The sequence below is a fragment of the Panthera leo genome, chromosome C1 (genome assembly GCF_018350215.1).
Source record: "Panthera leo isolate Ple1 chromosome C1, P.leo_Ple1_pat1.1, whole genome shotgun sequence".
NCBI classification, from domain to species: Eukaryota; Metazoa; Chordata; class Mammalia; order Carnivora; family Felidae; genus Panthera; species Panthera leo.
In genome coordinates this window covers 207,803,311-207,828,206 of record NC_056686.1, presented here as the reverse complement: position 1 = coordinate 207,828,206, position 24,896 = coordinate 207,803,311, and the positions used below count along the sequence as shown (strand labels likewise).

The following is a 24,896-nucleotide window of genomic DNA, read 5'->3' as shown; positions in this document are numbered from 1 at the left end:
AACAAGACTGCCTTGTGAACTTTAAGAGTCTGAAAGCTCAATGAAGTTTGGAATGAATTTTGCCTCCAGAAAGAGTTTAATTCATTAGTTAGATGACAGACAGACAGCAAGTGATGGACAATAAGTCATTAACTATATGCACTTCTTCTCATTGGCGACTGGGTCACTGGGGCTGATAAAAAAGTCACTTTGAACAACAACCAGATGTTGTAGTAACTGGGCATACGTCAAAAAATCATGCTGTATTATCTTTAATTAAATACAAAGACCTTCCCAATCATTTCACTCACTGTTGTCTCTCTCTTCAACAATGGTGAGATGGATATCTTTTCCTTGGGGAAGAGAAATCCATAATTTGTTGCATTCACCAAAAGTGAAAGTGTTGGAGGGCTGGGTTGCAAAGCTGGTGCCATCCTATCTTTCACATTAACATATCCAAAGAACCAGAATGTCTCTCTCTGTTGATGACCACACCAGTTCTTCCTCAGTTGGCCCCTCCAGTCACCATACACACAGATTACCAGTGTCAAACGTGATGAAATTGGCAATCCGGCCAATCTCAAAATCAATCCGAATAGTGAATCAGTCACCAGTTGAGGGATTCTGTGTGTGCCCACAAAGATCTTCCTCACCTTACACATCTTGTGCTTAGCTTTCTCGGGTGTAAAATGATGAACAACAAAGTAAAATTTGGTGTCCTAGGTCAGATGGAACTTTTCTCCGGTCTTGTCAATGTTGATGGCATCCATTAAGCCGGCAGGGTAGGTAGCATCATTTCAGACCGTGCCATCAATCTTGAGGAACCACGGCACTCAGGTCTTCTTTACATCAGCTCCTGACAAGGCACACTCGACTCTGTTCCTTGGGAGAATGATGAGGGGGAGACGTTCTCTCGGTTTGGAGGACTGGCAGATAAGCGAGGAGCAAACACGCTGGTCACTTGATCCAGCATCTGGTGCTTTAGAGCTGCTACACATTTCAGCTGCTTCTTGGGCTCACAAGCCAGGGCTGTGCTAGGCACGGAAAAGCCAAACTTGATTGGTTTTTGATAAAAGAACAGTTTTAGCTCTCTTACACTTTATTCCCTGGGTGACCAAACTGACTTAAAATTCTATTTTTTAAGTTCATTTATTTTGAGAGAGAGAGAGAGAAAGAGGGGGGGGGGAGGAATGAGAATGAGCTGGGGAGGGCCAGAGATAGGAGAGAGAGAATCCCAAGAAGGCTCTGGGCTGTCAGCGCAAAGCCCAACACAGGGCTCCCTCCATCTCACAAACTGTGACATCATGACCTGAGCCAAAATCGAGAGTCAGAGGCTTAACCAACTAAGCCAACGAGGCACCCCTTAAAATTCATAAACAGTTTACTTTCTAATTGCTGTTGAGGCTAGCGATACAATAAAATAATACCCTGGTGATACATATGATATTTTTTGCTACTGTTCTAACTTGAACGCAACAAAAATGGTAGCAAAATTATTCAAAAGAGAAACTTGTTGGAACTATGGCTCACAAAGTCAAAGGAATAGCTCAAAGTCAACTTGGCCTCAGAGAGGACAAGAGCTTGGATCTTACCCAGATCCAGGTAGCACAAATTAATAGATAATCTCTTAAGGACTTCAGTTTTTACAAGAATCCATTTTACCCATCTTTTCTTCATCCCTGAATTGCTTAGGTAAAGATTCAGACGCTCAGAGAAGAGACTATGGTGAGCTGGGCTATTGACAGCCTGTTGGACTCTCGGGTCCCTTTCCCGGTGGTCCGTCAAGCCTGCCTACAGTTCAGCAAAGGCACTACGTGCAGGTCTGGATATATGCTGTCTTTCATTCAGCTACACCAGGTTGTCATTTCATTGCCTTTGATTGTCAGTCAGTTTAGACTTGCCAAATAGAGCCATTATCCAACCAAGACTCCTTTGACTATTTAGTTTCATCACATGCTTAATTTTTATGTATCTGGCTACTGAAAACCTACAAGGATTTAACCAGCTGCCAAATAAAATGAAAGTTTACCTGCAGGCGCGCCTGGGTGGCTCAGTCATTAAGTGTCTGACTCTTGGTTTCAGCTCAGGCCATGATCTCACGGTTCATGAGTTCAAGCCCTGCGTCTGGCTCTGTGCGGGCAGTGTGGAGCCTGCTTGGGATTCGCTCTGCCTCTCTCTCTGCCCCTCCCCCATTCATGCTCACTCTCTCTCTCTTAATAAATAAGTAAAGTCAAAAAATAAAAATAGATACAAGTCCCAAAGTGGTTTTTTTTGAGTTTACTTGAAAAATGTTTAATCAAACTTTTTTTTTTTTTTTTTTAAGAGAGAGGGCACGAGTGAGCCAAGGGCAGAGGGAGAGAGAGAGAGAGAGTCACACAAGGGGCAGAGACAGAGAGAGAGGGAGAGAAAAGTGGGGCTCACCCAAGGCAGGGCTCGTGCTCACCCAGAGCAGAGATCAAGCTCATCCAATGTGGGACTCGAACTCATGAACCGTGAGATCATGACCTGAGCTGAAGTCAGATGTTTAACCGACTTCATCAAACTATTTATTGAACATCTATTACATACAAACTGGGTGTTATATCAAGAAGCATAGACTTTTTAAAATATACACATATTTTTAATTTAAATTCAAGTTAGTTAATATACAGTGTAGTATTGGTTTCAGGAGTAGAACCCAGTGATTCATCACTTACACGTAACACCCAGTGCTCATCGCAGCAAGTGCCCTCCTTAATACCCGTCTCCCATTTAGCCCATGCTCCCACCTGCTTCCCTCCAGCAACCCTCAGTTTGTTCTCTGCATTGAAGAGTTATCTTATGGGGTGCCTGGGTGGCTCAGTTGGTTGAGCGACCAGCTTCGGCTCAGGTCATGATCTCACAGTCTGTGAGTTCGAGCCTCGAGTCAGGCTCTGTGCTGACAGCTCAGAGCCTGGAGCCTGCTTCTGATTCTGTGTCTCCCTCTCTCTCTGTTCCCCGCCCCCCACCCCGGCTTGTACCCTGTCTCTCTCTCTCTCTGTCAAAAATAAATAAACACTAAAACAAATTTTAAAAAAGAGTTATCTTATGGTTTGCCTTCCTCTCTTTTTCTTATTTTATTTTTCATTTCCTTTCCCTATGTTCATCTGTTTTGTTTCTTAAATTCCACATATGAGTGAAATCATGATATTTGTCTGTCTCTGACTGACTTCTTTTGTTAGCATAATACACTCTAGTTCCATCCACATTGTTGTTGCAAATGGCAAGATTTCATTTTTTGATCACCAAGTAACATTTCATTGTATGCATATATATATATATATATATATATATATATATATACACATATATGCCACTTCTTCTTTATCAATTCATCAGTCAATGGACATTGGAGCTCTTTCCATAATAGACTTTGTCCAGCACATAAATACAGAATATAAAAGATTTATTCAGGTAATAAACTAAGCTATTCACAAATCAAGACCATGAAAAAGACATGCCTTAGTGTCCCTCATATGCTAGAGCTGAAACTTAACAAAGCCTTAGTTTCCTTAGCAGAACAGTAGAATCCATACTTGTTCTGTGGTTGAGACTGACTAGCTACTCACCAAATCTGCTAGTTTCCCATTCCTCTTGGGCACAGAGCTAGTCAACATTTCCCAGCCTTCTTTAAAGTAACGTGGGACCATATGGTGGAATTCTTTGTATGCTACTTCCAAACCTGGCCAATAAAATTATCCCATGTTATCTTCCAACCATTCTTTTCCTCCATGTGATTGGTGGATTTTGTTGTCCATAGTGATTATTGGAAATCATGTGTTTTGTATATGGTATTGCCTCCTTCAGTCTGAGTCCTTGAATGGCTGTGTGAAAAAGGTACCATCCCATGCTCCAAACTATGATTAATTGGATGTTATTTATGAGTGAGAAAAAAATGGATTTTAATAAAGAGACAAATTACGGGGTTTTATTGTTATAGCAGTCAGCTTTCTTATAATTAATACAAACGCACACTACGTAGGGTTGTTGAGGAGCTTAAATAAAATAATGCATATAAAGAGCTTACCAGAGTTCCCAACACAAACTAAGACCTGCAGTAAATGTTCATCATTATGACTAGGTGAACTAGGTTTAGCTGAATAGGAAGGAAATAAATCCTATTCAGTTATTTTCCAAAACACCATTAGAATTTGTTTGTCTAATTAAATTTGTATCTAATTTTCTTTTTAATTTTGCATTTACGGTCAGTGCTTGAGTTTATAGGTTGGTTATCTTCTCCATGTTGAAAAGTTGAAAGGTTCTTCTGCAAGTTGAAAAGTATCAAACTCAACTCAAAAGTATGCTTTTTTTTTTTTCTCAAATATATCCAAGCATTACATGTCATCTATAAAATTTAATGTTTCCAAAAGCTCTTTTAGACCTAGATTATTTTTTCTATATCTCTATCTAATTTTAAAAACTCAGATAGAGATTAATAATGTAGCTATTAAGGGACACGGATGTGAAAATTAAACATAAGTTATACTGCCTTTGGTTCTTTAAACTCATGCTATGAGTGTTGAATTAAAAAAAAAACAAAAAGATGAAACAAAAATAAACTAAATGGGTCTCAAGTCAACAACTATAATAATTTCTTGAGAAGCTTGCTAAGAAAATCTACAAGCCAAAATTCTTTGTCAAGTAGTCATTGCAAGACTCAGGCTATTTGCTTACAATCTGAGGAAATATTTAATTGCCTTTATTTTTTGCCATTGAATTTCAGAATGTTCCAGAAAAAGGTGCCCGATCAGAATTTTGGCTTGGGGTGAATGATCCGTTTTCATACATGGACAAGGAATTAGACTCCAAAGTGACACATACTATGCCGAGGTGAACAGATCCAAATTCTTAACCCAGCTTCCACGTCTGCAAAATAGAAGTTTATTTCTTTCTAAAAATAATATAGGCCCTGATATAATTCTATCTGAGGTGTAGAAATTTGAATAACAACATGACCCAGTCTTGCTGCACTCATATGAGTTTGGCAGCTCAAAAATCTCAAAGACCTTGGAAGTGGTCTTATGAAATGGACTTTAAATATTTAATTAAAGCAATGTGTGGCAAAACCCTATTGCAGAGATTGAAAATGAGGCTCTTCGGTTTTTTAACTTTTTCAAAAGGTTTGTTTGCTTATTTATTTATTGAGTTTTGAGAGTGAGAGAGAGGGAGGCGCAGAGAGAGAAGGCAAGAGAGAACCCCAAGCAGGCTCCATGCTGTCAGCACAGGGCCCCACGCAGAGCTCGAACTCACGCACCATGAGATCATGAGCCAAAATCAGGAGTCGGATGCTTAAATGACTGAACCTCCCAGGCGCCCCGAAAATGAAGCTCTTTATGGAAATCGATTTTTGTTTTTCTTTGTTAGAAAGAATTCAGCACCACCTATTCACTAAGGTAGACATGAAATTGAAAGGTTGTACTTGCCAAACATCCTGTGTGATTTGCTATATTGTCTCTCTGCCTAAAATTAAAAGACTCATCTCAAAAACATTTAACCCTTCCTATTTATCTGTAGTAAGTTGCTGATGTTACAAATCCAGTAACGTAGATCCAAGCAATAGAATCCCTAAATCCCAACACGTCTCTTAATCCAGAAAACAAAGCAAAACAAAACAAGACGCTTTTTTCTTTTGTTAGGAAATTCACAATATTTTACACGGGGTAGGATCACAGCCTTCATGTACTTTATGAGGTTCACCTAGAACATGATTTTAAAGTCTCCAAGGATACTGTGTTCTCTGAAAGGTCACAGTGACATGAACAAAGCAGCCGGAATGACTAATGGAGAAATCTATTGTGCCTCCGTGCAGATTCCTCAATGCAGACTGCTGGCTTTGACATTGGAATTCAAAACAAAATCTGTTTCTGATTAGATATAATTAAAATGTTTGCTTTGTGTCAGGTACAAACTATCACCCCCAACCTCGCCCCAGCTCTGCTTTCTTCGAACTAGTAGAGGCTTAGCTTTTGTGTTTATAAAGCTTACAGTCAAAATCTAAGTCATTTGTGTGAGAATTTCCTGGATAACTAAACACATAAGCAAACAAACCGGGAAATGAGGAAGTCAAAATGATTGGAACTCTCTGTTAACCATTTGATTATGTTCATTCTAAAGAAAATGAGGTTGAAAATTTGTCTTCATTCTGAATACTAATTTGCACTGCAGTGGTGTGTAAGTATCCTGGATATGCATTCATATTGTACTAAATGAATCTGTTTTCTCCACTTGCTAGGTAAGCAGGTGGTGGGATCCCCCTGATGAAGGGAACCTTGGATTTTAGGGGCACGTATGAGTTCACCAGCTCTCCTCCTACCCTGGTCTGTCAGTGCAGCCTTTCACATTGGATTTCAGATCCTTAAATCTTCACACGGTATGGAGCTACAAAATCCGGATTCCAAAATTTCAGCTTAAAAGTACAGAAATTTGGGGAGGGGGGTACCCGGGTGGGTCAGTTGGCTAAGCGTCCAACTTCAGCTCAGGTCATGATCTCATGGTCTGTGGGTTTGAGCCCCCCCTTGGGCTCTGCACTGACAGCTCAGAGCCTGCTTTGGATTCTCTGTCTCCCTCTCTCTCTCTCTTCCCCTCCTCTGCTTGCAATCTTTCTCTGTCTCTTAAAAATAAATAAATATTTTAAAAAGTTTCTTTTTACATTTATTTATTTTTGAGAGACAGAGAGAGACAGAGCACAAGTGGAGGAGGGGCAGAGAGAGAGGGAGACACAGAATCTGAGGCAGGCTCCAGGCTCTGAGCTGTTAGCACAGAGCCCCGTGCTGGGTTCAAACCCACTCCCGTGAGATCATGACCTGAGCCCAAGTAGGGCGCCCAATCGACTGAGCTACCCAGGTGCCCCATAAATAAATATTAAAAAAAAATTTTTTTAAAGTGTGAAACATTAGGGCGCCTGGGTGGTTCAGTCAGTTGAGTGTCCCAGTCTTGGTTTCAGCTCTCCCATCATGATTTAAACGTCCTGGGATCAAGCCCCACATGGGGTCTGCTTGGAATTCTCTCACGCACGCTATTTTTGCCCCTCGGCCACTTATGCACATGCCCTCTTGCTCTCTCTCCTCTCTCGAAATAGAAAAATAAGCATTTTTAGAAGGTATGATGATTTGTTATTTTTCATTTTATTGTGCTTGTTTTTTTTCATTTTATTTTTTAACATTCATTCATTTTTGAGAGACAGAGAGAGACAGTGTGAGCGGGGGAGGGGCAGAGAGTGAGGGCGGCACAGAACCTGAAGCAGGCTCCAGGCTCTGAGCTGTCAGCACAGAACCGGACGTGGGGCTCAAACCCACAAACCGCGGGATCATGACCTGAGCCGAAGTCAGATGCTTAACTGACTGAGCCACCTAGGTGCCCCCCTATATACATTTTTAATGCAGCAGTTGAAACTTTAGTTTTTGCTTATCCTGCCTTCTCTTTTCCTTCCTCTCCACTGCTGTCTCCCAGCCCCCCAGAGCCCATGTTCACAGTCTAGTAGGTGGCCTTCAATCTTTCTTCTAATGCTCAGATAATCCTTTTAATCATGTATGAATATCTCTGCAATGCATTACATGTGTGATGTATCCTCACATACATTTGGGTATAGGTACAGGATTTTTGACCTTTATTTAAAAAAAAAACCGAATACATGATATACAAATTTTGTATTTTTCTTTTGCCACTCAACACAGCACTTTATGGAAAGGTTCCCAAGTTAACTGGAACATAATGGGATACCAAGAGCAAGGCAGTGGGATACCAAGAACACAATGGGATACCAGTCAATAGGAGAAGGATACTGACTGGTGGAGAAGAATGTACCATTAATGCTATTGGAATCACCAGCATACAAAAGTACTAAACAGCTGGGTGACTTCTAGTTAAGCATACGGATGACAGACAATGAACCACCTTCTTGCTTTTATCCAGGTAATTTGTCCCCACCATCTCCTCCCACACCTGTTTCGTACACCACAGTGGGCATACAGCTCTAATCCATTATCTTCAATAACTGTAACATATTCCAGGATATGTGTACATGTCTCATAATTGATCAAATCGTTTTCTTACTGAAGAACACTCCCTTTTCTTTTCTTTCTTCTTTTTTTTGGCCATAGTTGCTTTACTACTCTAGATTCTTATGTTCCAAAGTTCTGGTACTTTTTATCTGTCAAGAAAAGTTTCAAGATAAAATTTCTTGTTCCAAACGTATGTGTATTTTTAATTCTAGAAATGTTATGAGAGTATTCTTGGAAAAACTCTAACAGTTCCAAGTTTTCACCAGCAATAGATGTTTTTTTCTCTTTTTTTATTTCTTTGTTTAAATTACCGTAATGGATGTAAAAATATAATTTCATTAGGAATTACATTTCCTTGAATTTTATTGAGCTTTAACATTTTTTTTTCCCATATGTCTGTGATATGTCTACATTTGCTTCTTTGCTTTCCCACATTTACACATTTTTCTGTTGGGTTGTTTCCTTTTAATCAAAATTGAGGAGCTATTGAATATTATAAATTGAGGTCTGAATCAAAAATACTTTTTTTTCTAAAATCAAATGTTTATCTTTAGAATTTATTTTGCTATTTTTTTGCTATCTATTTATTCATTAATGCAATACATATTTATCAAGTACTTAAAAATATATGATGTGGCAAAATCCCATTTGGAACCGATTTTTAAAAGAATGAAAGGAAGAAAAGGAGTAACAAAAATATTTGTCATACAGAAGAATTTTAATCGTATTAATATATGTCCATCTTTTTTTTTAATGCCTTGGGTTTCTAGTCCTGATTAAGAAAGTTCCTCCCGTAGGTAAATATAGTCTTCTAGATTTTCTGACCATATTTTTATTTGTATTGTTTATTTAATTTTATATACGGAATTGATAAATTCAGATTAAGACTGGAGTCTGACACAGATTGGTTCCCTGGGACACTGACTCTAAAATGAAGATTTACTGAGCACACAGTGTATCATGGCATGCTCTTGGGATTATAACCTGTGGAAGTAAGATTGGGCTGAGGGAGTAGCTGGATGGCCATGACATCTCAGTGAGGGCTCTAGTCAAGTTCGTGAAGCCTCCGAAACTGGAATAGAGTGAGGAGGCTGGTCCAATTATTGGTCAAGGGCTGCCCTGGGTAGGTGCTATGACTTGGGTTAAGCAGTTTTTTTCAGCTGGGCAATTCCAAACAAGATTGACAAGACCGTCTATAAGGAACCCTTTCAGCCGCTGGGAGAGAGGAGGAATCTGGAAACACATCATAGCATCCGCTACAGGATCCAATCTTATATTTTTACCAGATAGGCAGCCCATCTTACCTGCACCATTATGAAATAATATCACCAAATAAAATACCTCGTTTATGATATATTAAATTATGTTGACACATCTATTAAATTATATAGGCACCCAGTCATATCTGCAACCCTATAGAATAATTTCACCAAGTAAACTATCACATTTATAATATATTAAATTAGATTGACATGTGTAACAGGTATTCCGGGACCTACTTCCATATTTTCTACTCTTTACTCATTATCTATTTGCCATATAAACAGAAAGGTAGATTTTTAGATAAAGGAAGAAGTGTCTTAAGTACATGGCTTACTATTTTTATAAATCTACTTATCTACTAACTCTTAAGGATCTGTGGATCAGGCATCTTCCTTTCACTGTAGATCTCTCCCCCCGATTTTAAGGAAATATGAGTTGCTTTTTCTATTTCTTTGAACTTTGAAAACATTAGGATGTACAGAACTTTAAATGTAATTAGACACTATGAAGAACTAAGCCTTGGGGGAAAATAATTCTCTTTCGTGACTTGCCTCTGACTCAATAATCTTGAAAGTTGATACCGTATAACTAAATGTGTTGATGTTTCCTGGTCTGTAACAGAGGCTGGGCAGGAATGATACACCAGAAAATGTGAATTAGAAAATATAAAGAAGTAAAATATCTTTTTTTATTATTTTTGGTTGTTTGTTTGTTTGAGAAGCAGTGTGTGTGTGTGTGCATGGGCACCAGCAGGGGAGGGACAGAAGGAGGGGGAGCCCAACACAGGGCTTGATCTCAGGAACCTTGTGATCATGACCTGAGCCAAAATCAAGAGTTGGACACTTAATCGGCAGAGCTCCCCAGGCACCCCAAAGAAGTAAAATTTCTATATTGTCTAGCAAATGTAATCCTTGACATTGGTAGGGAAAAAAATAGTCAAAATGACTGAAAATTCTGTTTTCATAAAAATGAACTTTTGTTTTACAGTCTTTGTCTTTACAGAAAAAAACTAAGTTCAGCTGTCACTGGATGCTTCTGAATATACATTTTTAGAAAAATAGCAGGCATAGTTATTCTGATCTGCTTTATGATTTTAGAAAATTATGCAATATTGAACACAAGTTCTTGGAGGCTTGGTTTCTTCATATTTGTAATTAAATATAAAAAGAGGGATTTTAACCTGAGGTTAGCGAACTCAGTTTAGAGAGCTTGGAGGCAGCTTGTATTTTTCTAGGGAGAGAGGATTGATAGCTTTCAACAAATGTTCTCATACACCCAGGGCTGGAAAATGTTTCAGAAATACTCTCAGGATATTTGAAACAGTATGTCAGATTTTCCCACCACTGGGCTTGGTATATTTCAACTAGCTTTAATGGAGAAAACATATTTAATCTGTGCTATTGTCTTCTAAGGGTTAATATTTATTGGGGGTGTGCCATGTTCTAAGCATTCCACAGAACTCTCTACATGCATTATCTCATTCAGTCTTCACAGTAGGATAATGTAGGAGTTAATACCATCCTCTTTTAATGAATGAGAAATTCAAGGGTTAGAGAATTCATATCAGTTTCCATAGCCTTAAGGTTTAGACGCTGTGGCATCAGAATCTGAGGCCAGGTCTTCCGCCAAATGAGCACTCTTAATGATCCTTGTGCCTTATGTGTTTGAGGAGGAAATGTTGCAACAATAATGCTTTCCTGAACCAGAGGGTCTGCACAAAATCACAAGTAATCATGGATTTATAAATAATTTATCGAAAAGATAAAATACTAGATTAGATTCTAACATCCTGGGAGGCCAGGGAAACCTAGTTGGCTCAACAAATACTGAGTGTCACTGATTCTGTCTTAATCCATTATTCTTCCCTCTGCAAAGTCTTTTCAAAAAAATTTCTCTCAATGAGGCAGAAGTCCCAATTATCCTCTGCCTATCGTAAGGAAAATCCTAGATGATAGTGATTCTGCAGGGGGCCATAAATGGGAACAGGAGTTTCCTCATGGTATTAAAGCAACAGAAGAAGACATGATTATCTTTGGGAGAATAGAGATGAAATAAGAATAATCCACCTGATCCTCAGCTTGGATACTCATAGACGATGCTGTAATGGATAGCATGGGATAGTAAGTGAGTGAAAATACACGCATTATTATCAGGAGAGGCACCTGGGGTATTATAAATTGATGTAGTAAAATCCTTTCGGAAAGCAATTTGGCAACCTGTCTGAAAAGCTATAAAAACCTTTATACCTTTGACCCAGTAATATCTCTCCCGAGAGTGTATCCTAAAGAAATAATTCAAAAAAGGAACACGACTGGATGCATACAATTATTAATTACAGCATTAACTCTACTGGTAAAATAAAAAAAGAGGAAACCACCTAAGTACCCAACAATACAAAGACAGTAAATTATAAGACATTAAGTCAAAAAAAACATCAGATAACCGTTACAACTGTAATGATGATTACCAAAGCAACAAGATAAATATATGCAATGGAGCTGGTGAAAATAAAGACTACAAAATTGCAGGTATTTAATGACGAAGACTTTTTGAAAAGAGCTTTTCACAGGGTAAAGACTAAGGGAAATGGAAGAAAATAAAAACAGTTGCATATTATAATAGTAAGACTTGGGGCAAAATCAGTGCCTTATTGACATATTAATACTATTAGCGAACTGTATGTAGAGAAGTAAAAATCCGAACCTAAGGACGGGTGCTCCCAGGTCTTAGGTGCTCCTCCTTCCACGGTACTCACCTGAGATCTGAGACAAAGGACCAGTGGTTACCTGATTTCAATTCACTGAGGCTTTGCAACCTGTCCTCTGTAACTTTGCCATTTTAAATTACTGCGGTCTATTAGAATAAAGCTATTGAGTATGACTTTTTCAACTCTGTACACAGGAAGTACTTTTAGTTGTCTCTTGCTGGTTTATTAGCTCAATCCCTAACTGGGTCTCTAGTTTAGCACCTCCTGTTTTCAAAATGCACTTTGTGAGGGCACGAATACAAGCAGGTACACATTCTTTTATTTTGAATTATTTATTAATTACCTAATATGTAGAGGGGACGATAACTCTCTCCTATGCCTCCAAGAGATGATCGCCTTACTTTGTAATCAAGGAACCTCAGAATCCACGGGCTGTCTCTTGAATCTCCCAGAAAGCTTTCGTGTAGCCAAAAAGCAGCACTGGCCAGCCCAGGGCTTTCCACTGGCACTTTTTTGTATCGGTACCTGGGCGAGCCTAAAAACTTGACACAAGCCTAGAAAGATCTCCTTTCTATAGTCTCTAGGTACTTCAGTCCTATCTATATATCAAAAACCAGTTAAAGCCCTTTCTTCCACCAGAAAGCCTCTTTTGAAGAAAATTCGACCCTAATTGACTTCTCCCTCCTTTGAGGTGGTTTGTCGCTGCAATTTGACGTTACTTATATTGCTGATTTGTATTATTACTACACTCTCGATACTATATACTTTTACTGTTTGATTTATTGTGAGAACTACAAAGGCAAGGAACAAAATCCCAATCTTTATATAAGTAGATGTAAGTAAGCAACCAATACTCAGATATTGGTAACGTGCTTAAAAAACATTGGTCATTAGCTTTAAAACTTAGTAAGTTCTGGGTTCTACCAAACATCTCTAATACTCCCATTATAGCACTTTACCCACGAATGGCAAAATTGTAAAAACCATTTTGCACTTTATCTCCCTTTCAGTGGTGAGGTGCTTGGACTAAGAGGTATAGTGCATTCATTATCCTTTTTGTTTATTCTGAACATGAGTATAGTCTGTCACAGAGAGGTTCACTGCTATATTTGCTGAATGTATGTATCAATTAATCAACTTCATTTCCTTTAAAGGTCTTACATTTATGGGTTGAAATTTTTTTAACAAAAACATGATACCCTCTTGGAAATAGAGATTAAAATTTTTTAAAAAATTACTTTATCTTACCGAAGAAGAAGAAGAAGAAGAAGAAGAAGAAGAAGAAGAAGAAGAAGAAGAAGAAGAATACTGGTGGGGTGCCTGGGTGGCTCAGTCGGTTAAGTGTCCGACTTCAGCTCAGGTCACGATCTTGTGGTCCGCGAGTTCGAGCCCCCCGTCGGGCTCTAGGCTGATGGCTCAGAGCCTGGAGCTTGCTTCTAGGCTGATGGCTCAGAGCCTGGAGCTTGCTTCCGATTCTGTGTCTCCCTCTCTCTCTGCCCCTCCCCCGTTCATGCTGTGTCTCTCTCTGTCTCAAAAATAAATAAACGTTAAAAAAAAATTTAAAAAAAAAAAAGAAGAATACTGGAAAGGAAGAGAAAACATTTCTCAAAGTCTCACTTTGTGCCTGGGCAGGCGCATGAATGTCCATTTTTAATTTTAATATTAACAGTAGTGTCTTTTTATTGCGTGTTTAATATTTGCCAAGTACTTTTTCCAAGAGCTTTCCATGTAGAATTTTAGTTAATTCTCACAAGACCATAAAAGAGGTAAAATTATTCTCCACTGCAGAGAGGATTAAACTGCGATTCAAAGAGTTGCAGTTGTTGGATTTGGTATTCTCAGCCAGAAGTCGGACAGTGTAAGGGCTAGAGAAATTAAGCTTTTCCAGAAGATGACAAATAAAAGAAAAATAATGAAACTTAAAATCGATTTAGCTCATTTATAAAGGTGAAGCCAGACACCCGAGTTGTTCCCTGAGAAGCACATGCTGGTGTATCTTTCAAAATTTTTCATTAAACTTGTTATGGATTTATTGAGGCCGGCACATGGATAAATTTTAGAAAACAATTTAATACAAAACTCAAATTATTGGATTTACAGTGGTAACTCTACCTTAATAAGGTGTTACACTCTTAAAAGGCTTACAATAGAATGCATACAGTCTAAGTTACTTTTCCAGTTCTTAAATATTTAGCATCATTTGATAAAACATCAACCTGTTATGGCAGATCAGACATTTTTACAGTTTGATTTACTCTGCGCCCGGGGAATGTTATGAATCAGACTATTTATGGAGAATTAATCATAAGATTTATTTGTTCTATGGAGTGTTGATAGGTAACTTTTTTTAAAATCTAGAAAACAGCATTTCTGGACTTCAAGGAGATACTGGCTAACCTGATTTATCTATTTTATTAGAGGTTATAAATAACTAAGCAGATCAAAGTGATATTTATTTCAAGTCCCTTTGTCTCATTGATAAAATGAGACTATTTTCCATCAGAATTTTTGTAACCAAATATATAACTGCGCCCTATGGTGTAAAATAATCCTAGATACATCCAAAGCTATCACAGCAACATTACTTTGCCCTCAATGCTAGAAATTTTGTACCGGTTAAAAAGAAATAAATATTTTTATTTTAAATTAAATACATATTTTAAAATAAAATAAACAGCCATTCGCTTATTCATTTCTTGTCTGAAAGTTGCTAGATGATGGGGCGCCTGGGTGGCTCAGTCGATTAAGCATCCGACTTCTACTCGGGTCATGATCTCGCGGTTCATGAGTTCGAGCCCCGCGTTGGGCTCTGTGCTGACAGGTCAGAGCCTCGAACCTGCTTCAGATTCTGTGTCTCCCTCTCCCTCTGTCCCTCCCCTGCTCACTCTCTCTCTCTCAATAATAAATAACGTTAAAAAATTTTTTTAAGTTGCTAGATGATTCAACTTCTACCCAGCTACAATACCTAGGTTAATACACCCTCTGGGAGGAGGCATGGGATTGTTTATATGAACTTAACTGTTTTGTCTAAAAACATCAGTTGGAGGGTGGAAGAAATCTTCCCTCCAAATGAAATGTCATGCATTAAAACAAAGGAAAGGTTTTTGTTCCTTCTTGGTTTTATTTTCTCTCCATGAAGGCCCTAGAGAAACAATAAGTTTGTTTCACCTGTCCTGCCAAACAAACCCAATTTAGTCCTTTTTTTGAAAAAGTAAGCATGATGGTCATAACGCCAGAATGGAGAATTCATGCTTTCTTACTTCCACCCTATCTCTGAGTCTCTTCTTCTGACCGCACAAGGCTGCAGCTGGTGGGAAAGAGAAGGAAAGAGGGATAAACTTAGTTCCAGTAGCTGCGCCCCAAGAGATAGCACAGGGCAGAGTATAAAAGCAACAGGTTCTGGAGTCAGACAGACCTGATACTCATATTTTAAATTAATTTTATTTAGCAAATGTTTATGTGGATCTAGTTGTATGCCAGTCCCGTTCTAAACTCTTGGCTAATATTACCTATTTAATCTTTGCAGTAATTTAAATGAGGGAGGGATTCTTCATACACCCATTCTATAGATAAAGAAACTGAGTCACACAGAGGTTAAGCAACATGCCAAGATCACCAAGCCGGCAAATGGCAGAGGTTCCACTTACGTGCATGTTCACCAACATGTGCACGAGGCTGTCTCTCCAAATCTTGGCCAGAGCACTTAGTGCCAAACCCTCCTGGGCACTTCACCTCTCTGAACTTCAATTTCTTCAGTTGAAAAACTGGGATGGTACCCCCAGTTCATAACTGAGGTGGGTATTCATAAAACATTCTCTGATGGTCCTATTCCTTATCAGTATCTACTCAGCCCAGATCTACCCATCAACTTTTCCTTCTCCAGGTACTGCCACACTCAGTCACATATGTATTTGGGGAGGGCAGGACACTTAGCACTATTAGAGTTGGTATTTAATGACATTTTCACACACCACATTATAGTCTAAAACATCACCCAATATCACTTATTTTGTACCTCCCTTATTAGATCGGTGACTGCATCAGGTTTGGGAAATGTGTTTGACCTATTTTAAACTGTATCCTCAGCAACCATAGAGGGCTTAACATGTGGGAGAAATTCAGTCAGTATCATGTCGTAAAAGGATGGGTGGATGGTTTTCCTACTGTCTGTAACGTTTCCATCAACATGTGTTAGTAAATGCTTCTTTGTTGATAGACATGCTAGAACAATGGTGACATTTCTTAGGAATAATAGCAACATAAGAAACTCAGTAGAAATGCATCAAACGAAATACAAATTTTGCAAAGAGGAAAACAAAATAAAGGTCCAAGACATTTGACAAGTTCTTAAGTTGTTAATGTGCCAAACTTGTGCCTTTATTCTTTGAGATTAAAAAAAAATGTGAATTACATTTAGTGGGGTAATGCTGAGGTTAGGAAATGAGAGCGACCAAGCAACAAAACAAAAAGAAACTAAAAAATAACGATAGCGAACAGCAAACAAAATCACAAAGCAAGGTATTTAAATAACATTCTTCCAACAGTCTTGATCCCGTCCAGATGGACATGAGAACTAACTCCCAGGGCCACATGATTTGGATATTGACCCCTGAAAGAAATCTCCAGACATTCTAAGTGCCTAAACTTTACCTTAAATTGCATTCAGGAGACCAAGGCTTGCCCAGTACAGCCATAGCTCACAAGTACTCATAAATGGCTCCTTATGGCTGTGTCTAGAAGTCAGTGGGTTCATACAACGGAAATTCAGAACTGAATTACAATGAAATATTAAAGGCAGAATTATCTACCTTGCGCTTTTAATAAGAGATTTTATAGGATTCAGTCTTTTTCTCCCCCTTAGTTTGGAGACTTGGGTGTGTGTGTGTGTGTGTGTGTGTGTGTGTGTGTGTAATGTAAAACAGCTCACTAAGCTGAGTATTTGACAATATATTGACTTTCTATGTTAAAAAAAAGAAAAAAAAATATGAAACCTTTCTAAAATGAAGAGTGAACCTACAGAAGGAAACTGAAATGCTTTTACAAAAATGGACTTGAAGGCAAAACCAGAAGATAAATGTGTGTGTTTAAAATTATTTGTGGGCAAGCTTCCCATCTTAAATATTTGAAGTATTCAGGCCTCCAGGCACCTGTTCAACTTTGTACTGATTCTCCCCCAGGCAGCTGCCTCACTTGCCTCTGCCTCAGGCTGGTCCTGAACTTGGTCCAGGATGAATCACTGATGAGCAAATCCAACTGGTGCTAAATGACAGGTGTCGGTTCCTGATTGCCTTTGGTGGCCTGGGATAATTCTTAAAGGGGGAAGAAAAGAGCTACCAAACACTTGTCCTAAAATGTATCTTTTTAATGTTTGTGTTAAAAGAAACATACGTCAGAAAAATTAACAGGCATTATCAGGCTAAAGAATATGTTTTCTTAATGAATGCAAAATTATAAACAATGGTAGCACAGCAAAGAGGTGACAGACATCGCTGGCCGGATTTGAGGCAGGCATTCTATGGTGTCCTCACAGAACATGCCCTGGTGACAACTGAAGACTTGAATCCATGTACATGGGTTGACCCCATGGTCCAAGAGTCATTAAGAGCCGAAAAAGTCCTGAAGAACCTCTAGACTGTGCATCCCTGACAACGTGGTCATCGAGAGCACTTTCCATAGGGTATGAAGCTAAGAGTGGTGCCTTCACCACCAGTTGGCCACAGAAATTCCCCTACTTCCATCCTAGAATCCAGTGAGACTTTTCTGGGTGGCAATATGGTGTACCTCAGGAATCAGCAAAGTATGACCCACAGGCCAAATCCAGCATACTGCCTCTTTTAATGTGCTCATGATCGAAGAATGGTTTTGGCACTTTTTTGTGGTTAAAAAGAATCAAAAGAAAAAGCATATTTAATGACACGTGAAAATTATATGAAATTCATATTGTAGTGGCTACGAATAGTTTTATTGGAGCAAGCCGCATGCCCATTTGTTTACATATAGTTCATGGTTGCTTTTGTGACAGAGTAGTTGTGACAGACACTATCGTCCACAGAACCTAGAATATTAACTATCTGTCCCTTTACAGAAAAACATTTGCTGACTCCTGACATAGCCTCCTACCAGCTGTGTCAACACGAAATTTACTAACACATTACGAGCTTCAGTTTCCTTATCTGAGGGGGGATGTTAACACTGACTGCAGAATTATTAGGAATATTACATGAGATAAAGTGCCTAATGTAATGGCGATAAATGATTGCCATTTTTTTTTCTTAATGGAATTGGAGGAAGAGAAGTATTTCTTGGTCTCTGTGTTGTGATTCTACATGACGGAAGTGGCCACCAGTCTCACTGAGGTTTCTGGCTGCCTGACAATGTACTGGATGCTGTCTTAGTCATGTCTGGCCACCATAACAAAATACGATAGACTGGGTGGCTTAAACAACAGATATTTATTTCTCACACGTCTAAAGGCTGGAAGTCCCATGATTTGAGTGAATGGTCAGGTTCTGGGGAAAGCTCCCTTCCTGGTTTGTAGATGTCCTCCTTTTCATTATATTCTCACATGGTAGAGTGAGAGTGAGAGTGAGAGAGAGGGAGAGAGAGAAATGATGCAAGAGTGCATGCGCTATGGTGTTTCTTTCTTCCTCCTCTTTCCCCTCTCCCTTCTCCCCCACCTTAATCCTCCTCCTCCCCCACCTCTTTCTCCTTCCCTTCTCCTTCTCCTTCTTCTTCTTCTTCTTCTTCTTCTTTTCTTCATCTAAGGGCACTTACCCATCATGGCGCTCCACCCTCATGACTTCATCTAACTCTAATACCTCCCAAAGTTCTCACCTCAAAGCACCATCACTTTGGAGATTAGGATATCAATATATGACTTTGGGCAGAAGTGGGGCTGAGGGACATTCAGTGCATTACAGACACTCTAGTTGAATCCCCGACAGATATTCCACAATTTCTTCAATGCGCAGCAGGATTTGATTCCACGCCAGCTTTCGGAAAGAACTCTCATTAGTTTTAACCAATGAGGCACCCCAAGTGAAGTCAGTCAGAGGGGGACATTTTCAGTTATCTCAGTTCCTACAAGGCGCCACTACACTGAGTGGCAGCAAGAAAAAATATGCATGTTTCCACATAAAAAAGAAATGTTACACCCACAAAAGTCAATAACACCCCTTATGAGTATCGTCCAAAGTCACGCAGCCCATCTTGTCATATTTCCAGGTAACCTACTCCTTCGCGAAACCCTGTGTGTCCAATGAACATGGGTACCAGGATATTCGCTAGTTGTTCTGGGACACAAATGTCGTCTCTTCTATATAGCGTTGTGAGCAGATATGAAACCTAAAATTGCTACAGCATTTTATGCCTGTCATTTCACAACTAGGCAATCCAGTTTCAAGTAAAACAAGAAATACAGAGAAAAAGCCAAGGCATAAGAATCAGAGAAGAACAAATAGTACTCAGTCAAGCCACATCTGGACCATTTCCAACCTGTGAGCCTCTCAGTCTTTCAGAGCTTCAGTCACTTTGAGTTGGATTTCTTGAGATTTGCCAACACGGTCAACTCACGGCTACAGTCAGGCTCTGCCTGTAGATTCGGGTGGACGGTGGACCTACCCATACCGCTCAGGTGATCCCATTACAGCCCGGTAGTCAGAGAAGCAAGATGTAGACTCAGGAACATGCTAAACTTGTATATGTTTAGATTCGCTCACAGTTTATAAAACATCTCCTATACACTGCTTACCAAACTTAAATTGTTACTTAGCATCGCTGTGTTTGAAGCTCTCTGCTCAACAACGAGAGATGCAAAGATGAATCGAGCACATTACCAGTCCTCAAGGACTTAGTGACCTCGTGGTGACGAACAACGTACAAACTATATGAGGAATTAAAACGGGAGGCAGAATAAAGTGAGAGGCAGACTCTGCATGGTACGAAAGCCAGAGAAGGAGAGTTATTGCCCCCATTAGATCCTCACAGCAGCTCTGTGGGGAGGTGGAACAGATGTTTCTATCCTCACTGTTACAGATTAGGAGATTCTGAAAGGTCCAGTGTAACTGGAGTAATTAGTGACACATTAATTGGGCTCCGAGATTCTGGCTCAAAGCCCGATATTCTTTCCATCCTTCCACGAAACCTCTCACCAACAATAACGGCATCATAGAAAAAAAGAGTATTGTTTATTAAACACTCAATAAAAGGCTGACATAGAGGAACCAGACGTGTATTGTCAAGGAAGAAAATGGGAAATGTATAAGATAATAAGGACCAATGGAGACTGGGAAAAACCACAGGCCACCTGTTCCAATTAAGGGGAAGCAACCACTCAGCTCATCATTGACCAATATTGTCAGAACCTTACATTTTTCAAGATTCAGAAATCTAAAAATGGATATTTATAAAGTATTTTAACAGTTTAGCAAGGCCTATTAATTCTTTCCAAACACCAGAGTGGTCCATTTAAAGCACAGGTTATTGTTCCTCCATCCACCCCACATATTATCAGCCAAACGTTAACCTGGAAGCCCACCCATCCCGGGTATTATAAGAATCATTAGGGGCGCCTGGGTGGTTCAGTCGGGTGAGCGTCTGACTTTGGCTCAGGTCATGATCTCATGTCTTGTGAGTTCAAGCCCCGCGTCGGGCTCTGTGCTGACAGCTCAGAGCCTGGAGCCTGCTTCCGATGCTGTGTCCCCATCTCTCTCTGCCCGTCCCATGCTCATTCTCTCTCTCTCTCTCTCAAAAATAAATAAACTTACTTTTTTAAATCATTAACTTATTATAAGGGTTAGATTTTAATTATTTGGGAGGAGGTGTTGGAGTCTAAAAACTGAAGTCAAAAAACACAGGATAAGAGTCACTGATCCATCACTTAATGCAATGGTCTGGGAGAATACCTAAGTCCCAGTGTAAATACACACACACACACACACACTTTTTTTCTTTTCTTTTTTTAAATTTTTTAACATTTATTTATTTTTGAGAGATAGAGAGAGACAGGGAGTGAGTAGGGGAGGGGCAGAAAGGGGATGGGGAGGACTCAGAATCGAAAGGAGGCTCCAGGCTCTGAGCTGTCAGTACCGAGCCAGATGCAGGGCTCAAAGCCACAAACCCCGAGATCATGACCTGAGCCAAAGTCAGACGCTTAACTGACTGAGCCACCCGAGCGCCCCCCCCCACCACACATTTTTTAATAAGTGATTTTTAAAAAAAATGTTTATTTGTTTTGAAAGAGAGAGAGCCAGGGAGGGGCTGAAAGAGAAGAATCCCAAGTAGGCTTTGGCTGTCAGCACAGAGCCCAAAGCAGGGCTCGATCCCATGAACCATGAGATCATGACCTGAGCTGAAATCAAGAGTCAGACACTTAACTGACTGAGCCACCCAGGGGCCTCTAAATAAACACTTTTTATATGAAGTCCAAAGTTTATAATTCATCCTACGGGGCATATATGTACAGTTACGAAAACTGATAAATAAATAGACATAGCTGTAGTTATGGGCATATCACTATTCACGCAAGAAAGTTCAACTCTGAATATCAGATGAAATTCTGACTCTGGTACATTAGGTAGATGGCATCTCCTATAGAGGCTTGTCTCTAAGCAGCTCATTTCTAGATGTAAATACTGCATGTTTTACACTTAAAAACAAGTGGCCAGACCACCCATTATTTTCTGAGGCATATTCACAGATTCCTTATTCAAAGACTGTTATTTCCAACTAGGAAATTCACATCAAACAGCGAACAAATCAAAATTGTCCTATGGACCAAGGCACCTTTTCAGGAACGTGCCCAGGCTTTTCTACTTCTTCAGTACCTAAAGTTTTCTTGTTCACAAACTAGAGACAGTCACAGCATCTAACTTCAGGTATTCAGGCTTCATAGATGATTTGGTCTCATGAGCTTTTGGACATTTTATTTCCTGATATTATGAGAAGTGAGGAATCCCACTCAGCCCTCCCATGAGATCGCTACGATATGATGCCATTAAAGATCTGAAATAACACTGGGGCAGCCGCTGGAACAGGCTGATTTGATGTAGCACCATACTGCACAGAGGGGATCTTAGGGAATTCGACGTTCCATTCCGTCTCACATTGCCTGGTACAAAACATGTGCATAATAAATCTTCGTCGAATAAGCAATGGAATGGAAGGAATGAAAAAGAAATGGATGCTAACACAGACATGAGATTCTTGTGGATTTGGAGCTTCACTTTCTAGGGTAGCCAAGCAATAGTAGAATTTAACACCAAGTGCTTTCCATTGTTAAGTCAACATGAAGTGCTCCTTCCAGAAGGCAGTCTGGTTGCTGACGATGACCATGGGAGAGCACCAAGTATGTACGAGGCATGGGGATACATTAGCCCTTCTGTTCACACAAATGGCATCCATGAGGGCAAGCAGTCCGGTCCTAATTCTTCACATGCTGGACACTTGATCTGAGATGTTAAACTCTTTTTAAGCAGCCCAGCCATTGACAAGCTGGGCTTGTCCAGCTGTTGGCCAGATGTATTTCATATGTGTTCTTATGCCCATCGTGCTGGGTGCTGCTTCCATCTGATATTCCGTCTGCTAAATCAAACACAAAACACACAATGAACTCGTAGGCCAGATTTTTTCATATCTCTCCACAGAGAAATTTAAGAAAGAAGAACAAAGGTTGCACCTTTCATCTGGGTGAGAAGTAGCAAATTAAATCCTCATCTTGTCCCTATCGCCACCACAAATAGAAAACATATCCGGGAGCTCTAATGTCTTTGGACATTACATTACATGCATGTCAAATTTTATAACTGATTATAACTCATTTCAAAACAACACAGGAATTTCTCCACTACTAAATAATTGGTACTGTACATTGTGAATGCCAAGTAGAAAGACAAAAAGAATGACAATCTTACAGAATATGTGGGTAGCAGAGCAAAACCTGTTTATGCCTGTCAAGCTGTGTAACTGCTTCAATTTTTTTCTTTTCCACACATTTGAAATTAAGTCAACACAAGAACATGCTAGGGAAATCTGTCTCCTGGGATTATTAAAGTATAAGTAAAATATAGTACAGGAGACTGGAATTTTTTTTTAACAGATTTTGTAGGACTGTCTGTCCATACTTGTCTCCATAAGGATGACTGAATAAGCGTGGCTTTCAAATCCCAGTAAAGCAGAATAGGTGAACGTAGGTGGTTCAGTCAGTAAAGTGTTAGACTCTTGATCTCGGCTCAGGTCATGATCTCACAGCTCCTGGGACTGAGTCCTGTGTAGGGCTCTGCACTGATAGCACGGAGCCTGCTTGGGCTCTCCCTGCCCCTCCCGACTTATTTTCTCTCTCTAAATAAACATGAGAAAAGCAAACAAATAAACAAACATGAGAAAAAATTTAAAAGCTCAGTAAATCAGAATAAACACTTCCTACCTCTTCATCAGTTTTCCTTCCAGATTAAAGTTCTTCACGTATCCGAAAGTATACTTATTATACCTTCTAAGGTTTTTAGGGTATTCCCTTCTCTAAGATAGCGATGAGTTCTACCATTTTTGTTTTCTGGATCTTGATCATTTCTCCTGAATCACTGGGCTCTTCGATTTTATCCCTCAACGGTATTACCACTCTTCGGTTCTTTGGTTCTATCTGGTTTAATTTTCTCCTCCTTTCCTATTTCCTCCTCTTCTTTTTTCTCACCATCTTTTTCTTATTTCCTTTTTTTCTCTTTTCCCATCTTCTTCATAACCCCCTCTCATGGTCAACAAGATTCTGTATAATTGACTCTTGTCTGTTTCTTTTAACCACTTTCTCCCTATTTTTTCCCGCACACATTCATCTCCAAAATTAAACTTATAATTTCCCAACTAAGAGCCTTTATGTTTGCTCTTTGTTTGGCCTAGAAAGCTCCTGTCCAAATCTTCTTTCCCATCAATGCTATCACATATGACTATACATTGTTCACAACACAACTCCAAGGACAACACTCATTTGTTAAGAGCATGAGCAGGGGAGGGGCAGAGAGAGAGGCAGACACAAAATCTGAAGCAGGCTCCAGGGTCTGAGCTGTCAGCACAGAGCCCGACGCGAGGCTCAAACTCACAAACCGCGAGATCATGACTTGAGCCAAAGTCGGACACTTAACCGACTGAGCCACCCAGGCGGCCCATCTGACAGCATTCATTTGGACTGTGATATGACTGTTTTTCCGGGTGTTTTTGAAAATGGTGGACTGTTTTTCTACTCTAAGGAAATTCGCGTATATATGGTCAAAGAGGGCTTTACTCCCAACCATGTGTAAAGCTCTTCTACCCATTATTTCCTATTCAGTAATTCTTTATTTTATTACTGTGTTGGTTTCCTTCATAACACTTACTGGAATAAGCAATTGTCCCATTAATTTATTTGTTACATATTCATCATATCTCTTCTCTAAGCCAAAGTTACTTGAGTTTTGTGACCTGTGACTTTTTCCACCTTGTTCTAAGCTGTATTTTGTAGTGTCTGTAATATCCCACACCATGTCTGTGACATATGAGGCCCTTTATAAAGCAGTGTCGAATAATTACAAACACAAATGAGTGAATTGGTGAACACATTTTCCCTGAACATATTTATTTTTCTTTCTCATTTCCAGCGTCCCTGTTTTAATTAGGTAGAATAAAACCCAGCCTTAAAATGATGGTCTCACAATCCAGCTGTCGTGTAATACATTTCTTTGTTCCATGAATCTTCCCCTTCTTTGAAGGCAGGTGATTAAAATTTAATTGTGACTGTGAAATATAGCTTATCAATTAACACCACTTTAGTATTTCTGTTGATGCACATAATGTGTTTCATGATGGCAAGATGCAAGTAGGGCTTGGGTGAAGGTTGGTGTAGGACGGTGGATGGGGAAGAAGAAGAAGAGAGTTTATCAATGAAGAGATGGACAGGCCAACAG

The 24,896-nt window shown here is 39.5% G+C and overlaps 1 pseudogene; it reads right to left on the bottom strand.

Moving 5' to 3' along the window:
• Positions 1-282: 282 nt before the first annotated feature.
• Positions 283-1,000, bottom strand: LOC122226083 (annotated as a pseudogene).
• Positions 1,001-24,896: the final 23,896 nt, after the last annotated feature.